This window comes from Schistocerca americana, chromosome 8 (genome assembly GCF_021461395.2).
Source record: "Schistocerca americana isolate TAMUIC-IGC-003095 chromosome 8, iqSchAmer2.1, whole genome shotgun sequence".
Classification (NCBI taxonomy): domain Eukaryota; kingdom Metazoa; phylum Arthropoda; class Insecta; order Orthoptera; family Acrididae; genus Schistocerca; species Schistocerca americana.
In genome coordinates, this window is record NC_060126.1 from 276971145 (window position 1) to 276983365 (window position 12221).

A 12221-nucleotide genomic window follows, 5' to 3' on the forward strand; every position below is an offset into this window, starting at 1 on the left:
ATGGTTCAAATGGTTGTGAGCACTATGGCACTTAACTTCTGAGGTCATCAGTCCCCTAAAACTTAGAACTACTTAAACCTAACTAACCTAAGGACATCACACACATTCATGGCCGAGGCAAGATTCGAACCTGTGATTGTAGCGGTCGCGCGGTTCCAGACTGAAGCGCCTACAACCGCTCGGCCACAACGGCCGGCCAGGTGTCCGCAGTGCCCAGTGGTATTTGTGGTATTGTAGGAAGATCTGCCACTGGCCAAACTGACTGCTCGGCCAGGCGTTGGTCTCAGAGGGTGGTTCCTGCACTACAACGTTGGTCTATTGTATCTGGACAGACGGAGACGTCATGAGCGCCGCCGCATAAGTTACAGTGAGAATTGTCGGCATCGGTGGAGGTGCCACTTCTTGCGATGGAAGTAGTGTCATCCGACGCTGGAGGCACTCGTTAAGTGGTAGATCTTCCTTGCCGCATCCGGAACATGCTTCAGGCTGGCCGTCACGAATAACTATGGCCCGGCAGCTTTCTATTTTGAGGTGTGATAGTATGTGCCGTCGGACTTTAAACGTCACCTCCTGTACTCCGCAGAGGACTGGATACGTATTAAATTGGGTGCACTTTTCTGCCACATGTAATTGTGCTGCACCTCCGGGAGTTCAAATGGTAGTTCGAATATGCGTACTGTCTGCAGTCCCAGTCTGGCTTGGTCATACTCGGCGTTGTCAACATTTCCATGTGCATAGCAGAAGCGAAGTCTTCGTTTCATGTCTCGAAGAACCGTGTCGCATGTAGCGTCGTTGGTAAGTTTCGGCTAGACCGTGTTACTGACGATCGAACATAGGACGCCGATGGTGTCGACAGCCGGGATCTTGGTCTCCTTCTTCCAAAAGCGTTCGACATCGAGCGCTTTTTGTCTAGCAAAGTCGTTTTAAAAGTGAATTTCAATGTTGATTTTCGGTATTGATCTGCCATGATCTTGTCGCGCCATGACGTCATGTCAGTGTCGACCGAAGAAAGGTAACTAGGCGAGAGTGCTCGCACTACAGCCGGAAAGACTCGGCACATCAGTTCTGCTCTGCTGCTAAAGCCGGACTGCCCCTAGACTACAATACAACACTAAAATGTGAGGCAGTTGTGACTTTTCTTCTGGGAATTAGCAGGAACTTGAAGAGTTCGCAAAAATCAAAAGAAACGCATTGAGGAACTTCATTTACTTGCTGTTTTGGAATGAGTACTGAATATATTATGTGAATCTGCTCATAATTTCGCAAAATAGATTATTTTTTCAGGATAAATTTCAATCATCAGTTGTAAATAACTTTTATTACGCTTTACTGGTTTCGATAAATTAATTTGTCATCTTCACAAGTCTACAAAATTAGAGATATTATAAATCTTTAGGCTTTTGCAATAATTTATGTGAAGTATAAAAGGTATATTACAAAAACCTACTTAGTTACAGCAAATATCTTCTTTGTTGTTGTTGTTGTTGTTGTTGTTGTTGTCTTCAGTCCTGAGACTGGTTTGACGCAGCTCTCCATGATACTCTATCCTGTGCAAACTTCTTCATCTCCCAGTACTTACTGCAACCTACATCCTTCTGAATCTGCTTAGTGTATTCATCTCTTGGTCTCCCTCTACGATTTTTACCCTTCACGCTGCACTCCAATGCTAAATTTGTGATCCCTTGATGCCTCAGAACATGTCCTACCAACCGGTCCCTTCTTCTTGTCAAGTTGTGCCACAAACTCCTCCTCTCCCCAATTCTATTCAATACCTCCTCATTAGTTATGTGATCTACCCATCTAATCTTCAGCATTCTTCTGTAGCACCACACTTCGAAAGCTTCTATTCTCTTCTTGTCCAAACTATTTATCGTCCATCATTCACTTCCATACATGGCTACACTCCATACAAATACTTTCAGAAACGACTTCATGTCACTTAAATCGATACTCGATGTTAACAAATTTTTCTTCTTCAGAAATGCTTATTTTGCTCCCCAAATAGCAAAACTCCCTTACTACTTTAAGTCCCTCAGCATCACCCGACTTAAATCGACTACATTCTATTATCCTCGTTTTGCTTTTGTTGATGTTCATCTTATATCCTCCTTTCAAGACACTATCCATTCCGTTCAACTGCTCTTCCAAGTCCTTTGCTGTCTCTGACAGAATTACAATGTCATCGGCGAACACCAACGTTTTTATCTCTTCCCCATGGATTTTAATACCTACTTCGAATTTTTCTTTTGTTTCCTTCACTGCTTGCTCAGTATATAGATTGAATAACATCGGCGAGAGGCTACAACCCTGCCTCACTCCCTTCCCAACCGCTGCTTCCCTTTCGTGCCCCTCGAATCTTATAACTGCCATCTGGTTTCTGTACAAATTGTAAATAGCCTTTCGCTCCCTGTATTTTACCCCTGCCACCTTTAGAAATTGAAAGAGAGTATTCCAGTCAACATTGTCAAAAGCTTTCTCTAAGTCTACAAATGCTAGAAATGTAGGTTTGCCTTTCCTTAATCTATTTTCTAAGATAAGTCGTAGGGTCAGTATTGCCTCATGTATTCCAATATTTCTGCGGAATCCAAACTGACCTTTGCCGAGGTCGGCTTTTTCCAGTTTTTCCATTCGTCTGTAAAGAATTCGCGTTAGTATTTTGCAGCTGTGACTTATTAAACTGATAGTTCGGTAATTTTCACATCTGTCAGCACCTGCTTTCTTTGGGATTGGAATTATTATATTCTTCTTGAAGTCTGAGGGTATTTCACCTGTTTCATACATCTTGCTCACCAGATGGTAGAGTTTTGTCAGGACTGGCTCTCCCAAGGCTGTCAGTAGTTCCAATGGAATGTTGTCTACTCCCGGGGCCTTGTTTCGACTCAGGTCTTTCAGTGCTCTGTCAAACTCTTCACGCAGTATCGTATCTCCCATTTCATCTTCATCTACATCCTCTTCCATTTCCATAATATTGTCCTCAAGTACATCGCCCTTGTATAGACCCTCTATATACTCTTTCCACCTCTCTGCTTTCCCTTCTTTGCTTAGAACTGGGTTTCCATCAACGCTCTTGATATTCATACAAGTGGCTCTCTTTTCTCCAAAGGTCTCTTTAATTTTCCTGTAGGCAATATCTGTCCTACCCTTAGTGAGATAAGCCTCTACATCCTTACATTTGTCCTGTAGCCATCCCTGCTTAGCCATTTTGCACTTCCTGTCGATATCATTTTTGAGATTCTTTTTTGCCTGCTTCATTTACTGCGTTTTTATATTTTCTCCTTTCATCAATTAAATTCAATATTTCTTCTGTTACCTCTGGTTTAGTCAGTTTATCCAGGTCCCATCTCCTTAAATTCCCACCTTTTTGCAGTTTCTTCAGTTTTAATCTACAGTTCATAACCAATAGATTGCGGTCAGAGTCCACATCTGCTCCTGGAAATGTCTTACAATTTAAAACCTGGTTCCTAAATCTGTCTTACCATTATATAATCTATCTGAAACCTTCTAGTAACTCCATGATTCTTCCATGTATACAACCTTCTTTTATGATTCTTGAACCAAGTGTTAGCGATGATTAAGTTATGCTCTGTGCAAAATTATACCAGACGGCTTCATCTTTCATTTCTCTCCCCCAAACCATATTCACCCACTATGTTTCCTTCTCTCCCTTTTCCTACTCTCGAATTCCAGTCACCTATGACTATTAAATTTTCGTCTCCCTTCACTACCTGAATAATTTCTTTTATCTCATGATACATTTCATCAATTTCTTCATCATCTGCAGAGCTAGTTGGCATATAAACTTGTACTACTGTAGTAGGCGTGGGCTTCGTGTCTATCTTGGCCACAATAATGCGTTCACTATGCTGTTGGTAGTAGCTTACCCGCACTCCAATTTTTTTATTCATTATTAAACCTACTCCTGCATTGCCCCTATTTGATTTTGTATTTATAACCTTGTATTCACCTGACCAAAAGTCTTGTTCCTCCTGCCACCGAACTTCACTAATTCCCACTATATCTAACTTCAACCTATCCATTTCCCTTTTCTAATCTACCTGCCCTATTAAGGGATCTGACATTCCACGCTCCGATCCGCATAACGCCAGTTTTCTTTCGCCTGATAACGACGTCCTCTTGAGTAGTCCCCGCCCGGAGATCCGAATGGGGGACTATTTTACCTCCGGAATATTTTACCCAAGAGGACGCCACCATCATTTAACCATACAGTAAAGCATATATGCAAAATGGAAATAAAGTCCCATGCTTCTTGTCAGAGCGTAGGGGAACGATGCGGAGGATCGGCACCGCCCTACTAGGCACCGCCCTACTAGGCAATGTCCTAATGGAGGTAGTTGGCTGTTGCCTTCCTCCGACCGTAATGGGGATGAATGATGTTGATGAGGACAACACAAACTCCCAGCCATCTCGGGGCAGGTGAAAATCCCTGACCCCGCCGGGAATCGAACCCGGGACCCCGTGCTCGGGAAGCGCTACCGCGAGACAACGAGCTGCGGACTTTATATATATATATATATATATATATATATATATAATGTGTGAGTGAGTGAGTGAGAGAGAGAGAGAGAGAGAGAGAGAATGAGCGCCAAGGTCTATAGATTTGTAATATCCTTAATTATGTCGACTTCTGTAGATGAGAAATTAATTTCTCTAAACCGGTGAAGCACAATAAAAGTTATTTACAACTGATGACTGTAATTTATCCTGAAAAAATAATACTACAGTTGCTAAAAGTTACAGCCATGAATAAAATAATAAACTAGAATATGTTGATCGTCGTAGTGGACTATATGCATGATGAGCTGGCGATTTTTCAGTGCCTAGTTAAAAAGTGTGGGTTCTATTCCTTTCGCGGAACACTGATGATTTAATGATATGTGGGGAATCTGCTGCGATTCTAATTATGCATTCATGCAAGAATTACTACAAATTAATGTTATTGCTATTACTATTATTTTATTTCTTATTAAATGGAATTATACTAAGATCACCATTACTACGTTTTACTTTAATGTGTGTTACTGAATAAATTATCAATTTCTTCAACAAAAATCTCTTGGTGCTGTCCACATCAATTTATCAGTAGATAATAACCCGTTTTGATATTATTATATTTCATTGCAACTTATTATTTAAAATCCGCATAGCTTTCCAGTGCTTAAAGCATCTGGACTTACGATCATTGACTATTTTTTCAGCTATGTTAGCTCATTTGCGTGACAACAGACTTTTGCAGTTCGACCCTTTGACTATATCGATCCACAGTTCAAATAGAGCCGTGCATCATGCAACACTGTATGCCTAGGTGCAGTCGCAGTAGGTTGATCACGTCAAGGTTTAACCAATAATAAGGGCTGGTTGAGCAGCATCTTTCTTTATCTATTTTCCGTGTGACGCAAAAGGCACAACGCTATTGTACTCAAATATATATGAAAGCCCAAAAATTAAAGAAAAAGAAAAGGAAACCGCTTTACTTGAGCCAGGAAGCTCAGGTTCTAAATTTTCGCCGTAAACATTGTTTTCGAATTCGCACGTTTCAGGCGTTTGCAAGTGAGGGAGGAAGAACGGTCATATACCCCCTCCCCCCCCCCCCCAATGGAATCTGGCGTATTCTCTCACACTCCTAGAGGTGGCTGGGTAAACGGCAGGTATGAGGGATATAATTTTTTTTTTTTTTTTGTCGCCGATAAAATTTAGTTCTTCTTGCATGACACGTCTCCAAACTAAGCAACTGACTTACATAAAAACAGCAATTTTAGTCAGTCTCTTCCACCACACCTTTGCTCTCTGGCATAATTTCTACGGACGCCTACGTATGAGGTGAACAAAAAATGGTTCAAATGGTTCTGAGCACCTATGCGACTTAACTTCTGAGGTCATCAGTCGCCTAGAACTTAGAACTAATTAAACCTAACTAACCTAAGGACATCACACACATCCATGCCCGAGGCAGGATTCGAACCTGCGACTGTAGCGGTCACGCGGTTCCAGACTGAAGCGCCTTTAACCGCACGGCCACACCGGCCGGCTGAGGTGAACAGTGCAGCTTGTTGTTACGAGAATTAATCCCTCAAGGATCAGTTACCCCTAACTCTTCACTTTATTTGAGAGGGCCTCTTCGTACCACTTGATGCCGTAGTCTCGAAGTTGTGGAGTATGCACACTCCAGGGTGCCCCGTAATTAAGTGCAAAACTTCCAGCGTGTCCTCTGTTGTCTCATATTTCCAATTAATGTCCTGTCAACATACAGCGAGAATGATGTAGTGTGCAAGTTAAATGTTCCGTGTCCAAACTTTAGTATGCAGCTGAGGGAAATGACACAGTGGTGAATGCTCTGAACACGCGTTAAGAAGAAGTGCATTTTCTAATCCATGCCAGGCCAGTCAACTTCCGTTGTTCATGGAATCTACAGGTATCGGAATGATTCTTTTGAAGAAGCCTCTTCGATTTCTCATACCATCCTGGCCCCATCAGAAACTCAGATCCGTGTAAAGCAACTTCGCTCGCGAAAATACGTTTAGCTCAGTCGTTCCTTTTCCCTGCAGAATAGAATAGTTTACAAAGGCACAGACGTATCATTGCTGATAAAATTTCGGTGGTCGAAATGTCGCAGCACCTTATACATTCACAGACGCACACATCTGTGTGGTGAATAAGCCACAGGAGATTCGAAAAAAAAAAGAAAATAAACCCTTACACAACCAGAGTTAGTCTACAGCTGCAGACCTATTGCCATCGCTATACATATGACAGCTCTAGAAGTCTAGTAACTGAAACTGATCTTCCCTTAGGTCGTCTTCCAGCAAACGGTATGATATGGAACATTGAGTAGCAATAATGACTATGTGGCCTATTCTACACCTTATTTTATATCTTTGTGACGATGCTGTGCTGACGATATTTATATGTTTTGACGATGCCATTATGGCCTTATAACTTTAGGACATGGTGTAGAAAAGATCTGATTATGGTCATTACGGACTGAAACCGGTCATCGTCAAAAAAATTGATATTGTGATCAAAGACTGGAATAAAAAAACATTTGTCATATACATTCCTTTCGGAGTGACCCTCGTACATTATATAATGTGCATGTTTTAGTAGCTTTTAGGTTAATATTTCTCTTGTTGCACATCAATCAGTCTGACGATGTTCATTTAGAATGAAGCGGTCTGTAGGGTAATAAACGTTGCTGAAATGAAGCCTGCGGAGTATCCCTGCAAATTTAGAACTGTGCCTACATCAGACCACCTCTGACCACTCCACACCAGCCGGCTTCCCGATGAGTGTGCCTCTGGCGTCGGCAAAAGTGGTCGATGCTGCTGTCCGCGCCCTCAGTGAATCACACCAGCCAAGACCGCAGCCGTGGCGGCGCCGTCTATCGCCTCTTTTGCCCTGGTGAACGCCCCACGCCGCGTGGTGGGCTGAAGTAAAGCGCTCGCAATCGGCGGTTTTTTGCTACAGAGCAAAAAAAAATTCTAGCATGACGCGGCACACTGTTAACCAGATTCTTACGTTAGCGCACAGTGGAGAATGTTCCTCTCCCTGCGGCTGTCTACGAGCAACAGTTGTGCAATCGTAAAGTGGTTACCGAAACTGCTGTCTACTGGGAAAATGAATTTTTTGTCCCGTGGGGGATTTCAGAAGCGACTAAACGAAACGGCTAATTTTTCTAATCTGCAAAAAATGTGTGTGACCTTAACCGTCAGAGACAGTATGATTACAATTGGAAATTACCTCTAAAATACCAAACTGTTGAAAAGGGTCCGTGGGTTCCGTATTACCGTTTTATTCAATAATTCTGCCAGGAACTCTTTTGTCTGTCACATGCTAATGACTGGACATTTGAGTTTTTTATTTTCCACTTAATTACTGGATCAACAGCCTCATTCCGTTCCATACACCACGTCCCAGTGTAGGGACCTGCATGAGATGCCATGGTGTGACATAGCTTCAACTTAGAGGCGGTCTCTTTCTGTCTCTGGGAGACGTAGGAAAGCTCGCTGGCTTTCTTTGTGCTTACCTGGAGGGAACAAATCGGCAGAACCAGCCTTCCTCTTATTTTTACAACCGAATCCTTTGACTCGCCCTGTAGAATCCCGTGCAGATCTTTCTAGAACTTTCTGGGACCTTCCTCTGTTCAGAAACAACCTAAAGATAACGGCCGCTGGCGCTTTTCCAGTCCCTCTGGTCGGCTTAACTTCCCACGCTTTTTAACGGCTGCCGGTGAGACATGGGACTTAGGGAAAGCAGGAAAAGGTGCGGACGGGGCCTTATCAGTTACCATTGGTTGCACAGTAAACACATACACTTCATTTAACGAAACAATTTTATAAAAAAAATTATTTTTAAAACGTTGACTGTAACACAAGCTACTCTGACGGCTGGAGGCCTTATTAAGATGAATTCAAAATTACTTGTCAGCTGAAGGCCACAAGCAATAGGAATAATTTGAGCAAATATTATTTTTAAACAATTGACAGAATCAGACCAAATAAAAAAGAGAGTGATTCACAGACAGTGCTCCAAGGATCGACCTGAGAAAAGTCCCTACAGCTGTGTAAGCGGTGAGACAGCCAGCCAAGAGCTATGCTCACCTAAATTAGGGACAGTTTAAACGCGGATCAATCCTCTTATCAATTATTCAAAAACAGTATTAATCGCATTTATTATTATTATTATTATTATTATTAATAGACCGCCAACCGGTTTCAACCCGACGTAGGGGTCCTCTTCTGAGCGTTTACACCATTGGTCGACTGCTGGTGGTGTCACTCCTGTCTACATAACGGCAGGAAACTAGTTTTTGATTAATTGATTAATAATACTAATCGCTGCTTCATCTCCACAATCATGTTGTCCAAAAATCCTCTTATCAACTGCACCTAATGCGTGGTAACCTGTACAACGATAGAATAATTCAAGCAAGGGTGAAGTGACAGACAGTAGTGAGTCTTGAGAATCCAGTGTTCAAAACATCGAAAAGCAGAAGCAACCACTACAACCAAGGTAGACAAAAGAAATCACAATCCACACCGCAATCAAAGAGGCTGTCGAACAACACATCATGCTGGACAGCATCGGCAAGACGAGGAAAAAGTACACTGCCGCAAAAATACGCTAACCTCCAGGGCGGGTAACTGGGGCGTTAGTGGCCACTAGGAAGTACAATACCGCTGGTTGCACTTCACCAAATAATAACACAAAATTTGAAAGCTGATAACAGGCAGTAGAAGATGGCTGATAGATTCTGCCATCTCGACATGCTCCACTCGCTGCTGTTCGTCTCACAGCGACCCTCAAGCAGCAACGCACGCACAGACGGCGTGATCACAAAATAGTGGAGGTTTCACTACTGGATTAATGTTCACTCAACTCAACGTCCTGGCCCTGGTGGACAACGAGGTTGTGGCCCTCGCAACTACAGCCCCTCAGTCTGACAATGCCTGCATGCCGCCAGCGGTCCTGTCATTCCCTCGCGCTGCCGGACCTGTCTGCTGCTCCGTCCCAACCGAACTACCGAAACACCCGACCCGGAAAAACCTTCTCGTCCTTTCAAAGATAGTATGGGTACTCGATATCGATAAACGCTGCTGCTGCCACTCGTGGACAGACAACGCTAGCAAACGCAGTGGCGCCAGTAAACAGAAGAAGAAAACGAGACGCCACTAACCCCATTACACGATGCCAAACTACCAACGGCACCAACGCGAGCCGCACACGGCTCAGCCGGAGATATTTCTGTTGCTACCCCTCCAGAAAGAACTGGCGCTGGACACGGCGTCCGGCGTACAAGCAGCCAGTTATGTTTGAATGGAACGTGGAGTTCCGTATTAAGTCAGGTGAAAGTTTTATAAGTTAGGTCGCGTTCAAACTCGCCGGTAGTCAGGAGTACGAAGTGATTCACTTTACTTGTTCTTTTTTTTCTTTTTGCTCGTACTAAACAGTGTCGTCACGCTATGAAATCGGCAGTTAATTTTGCACCAGTTCTCCCCCGCGATTCGCAGATGGAGGTAGGTGGTTCAGGTATTAATTCTCTTTGTTCTAAATTCAGTGTTGTTGGAGTGTTATGATACTTCTTGCCATGGTGTCGAACACCACATGGTCATCGTCCATTCCAGCCACGACCGTAAAATTCTTCGCTGGAGAGAACTGAAGTCCACAAGTCAAGTAAGCATCAGTAGTCAGTGTATCAAATTAATAGAATTTACTGTAATTTCTGCCTCATTTGGTTATCTATGTGAGTGAATGTCCAAAGATTCATTCTAAAGTAGATCATTAGCCCAAACGCATGGAAAGGCTTTTCACGCCGAATCTCCATGCCAAATTAAGGAAACACGCTCCTCCTTTGTACATACATAAGGGACTAAAGTAATAGTCCATAAGTATGTTTCGCACACGTCTAATCTGACATCAAGCTTAGTAATAATTAACCAGATTTCTGAATGCAGGTTAAACTTCATTTAATACCGTTTCCTTTTTCCTTGAGAGAGTATTGGAATAATATCAGCAATCCTTCAAAGAAAATGTATGCTGAATTAAAGTAAATGGCTTCGTCACTGCATGGTCGTGCCGACGTTTTCTTTCCTTTTATCATATCAATTACAAAGTACTGGACAGCTCCGGTAGTAACATCTCCGTTGCGCGTTCTCCTTAAAGATTCTGAGGCTTGACTTGGCATTCAGGAGAAGATAGAAGACGTTAAGAACTGCTTTGTTTCATAGGACGCTCGTGGCTACCAAAAGTTCGCATTATGTCGTGAGAGAGCGTCCCACCTAAAAATCGTTTACAAATATTTAAAGGTCTGGTTAGTCACTAAACAATGAGATTGAAAGTTGCTACTTAAGGTACAGAACGAACTTGACTGCTGTTTATACGTGTCTCACGTGACCAGAGGGGTATTCATTAAACATTTGTAGAGTACTAAATGCAAACTTTGTGATTTTATTCTACAATACTTTGGAAAATATGGAACTTTGAAATCAACTGAATCATTTATAGTAGTCCTGTATAGCAACTAAACTTCTGTCAAAAACGATTAATAAAGAATTTGTTTTAAGTAAACTGCTTCCAAAAACAAGAAAACCCTTACTGGCTCTGATTTATTAATAATAACATCCAAAACAATAATACCAATAAATATTCAGTGACAGCTAAGAAGGGCAGCTGCGCGAGCTCACACACACACACACACACACACACACACACACACACAGTCTAAAATTATGAACACCGTGAGATAGAAAGCGTATAACAACCCCTTTGCACAGTTAAATATCAGTCCGGAAAGATCTCATAGTAAGAAACTCAAAACCTAGCTGTTTAAGAAACAATGTTTTAACGTTATCAACGCGAATAAGTTGAAGGCCTACCCACAAACAAGTTGGATTGAAACAGGAGACAGGCAAGGTTACTTTGTGCTACTGATAGTGTGCCTGCATCTACATCTACATGTCTGCTCCGCAATTCACACTAAAGTGCCTGGCAGAGAGTTCATCGAACCATTTTCGTACTACTTCTCTACCATTCCACTCTCGAATGGCGCATGGGAAAAAGGAACACCTAAATCTTTCCGTTCGAGCTCTGATTTCTCTTATTTTATTACGCTGATCATTTCTCCCTACGTAGGTGGATGTAAAAAAAGTATTTTCTCATTCGGAAGAGAAAGTCGGTGATTGAAATTTCGTAAATAGATATCGCCACAAAGAAAACGCTTTTCTTTCAGTGACTGCCACCCCAACTTATGTATCATATCAGTGACACTCTCACCCTTATTGCGCGATAAAATGAAACTAGTAGCCCTTCTTTGCACTTTTTCGATGTCCTCCGTCAATCCTACCTGGCAAGGATCCCACATCGCGCAGCAATATTCCAGCAGAGGACGGACAAGTGTAATGTAGGCTGTCTCTTTGTTTCGCCTTCCCCACAATATTATCTTTGTGGTGTTTCCAATGTAAGTTGCTCGTAAATGTAATTCCTAGGTATTTAGTCGAATTGACAGCCCTTAGATTAGTGCGATTCCTCGTATACCCAAAATTCATCGGATTTCTTTTAGTACCCATGTGGATGACCTCGCATTTGCCTTTGTGTAGTGCTAAATGCCACTTTTCGTACCATACAGAAATTCGCTCTGGATCATTTTGTAATTGGAATTGATCGCCTGATGATTTTACTAGACTGTAAATTACAGCGTCATCTGCTAA

General features: G+C 42.4%; 1 long non-coding RNA gene across 2 annotated transcripts in view; it reads left to right on the forward strand.

Annotated features, from left to right (window-relative positions):
* The window catches only part of LOC124545977, a 503474-nt gene that overhangs the window by 377382 nt on the left and 113871 nt on the right, over positions 1-12221 (forward strand). The window lies entirely within an intron of this gene.